The sequence below is a fragment of the Penaeus monodon genome, chromosome 20, assembly GCF_015228065.2.
Source record: "Penaeus monodon isolate SGIC_2016 chromosome 20, NSTDA_Pmon_1, whole genome shotgun sequence".
NCBI classification, from domain to species: domain Eukaryota; kingdom Metazoa; phylum Arthropoda; class Malacostraca; order Decapoda; family Penaeidae; genus Penaeus; species Penaeus monodon.
Genome location: NC_051405.1, coordinates 36,113,890 through 36,114,149, shown reverse-complemented (window position 1 = coordinate 36,114,149; position 260 = coordinate 36,113,890).

Sequence of the window (260 nt, the reverse complement as noted above, 5' to 3'; positions counted from 1 at the left end):
CAATCAAAGCATTTCTAGTATTCAAGACAAAGGCACATCTTGATCTTCCCTGTGCTCAAATTTGAAAGCTGTTCAAAACAACTTGAAAGCTTGTAGCTGTTATTGTGTGATTGGATAACAAATTTATGAAGATTTGGTAATTCATCATTAAGTGTTCTTAGATTAAGCCAATGGCAACTGCAGTGAACTAATCATTTATTTGCACATGCAAATATCAAATTATTTAATGTTTGGCAGCTTTTTTAAAACTCAATGCCACA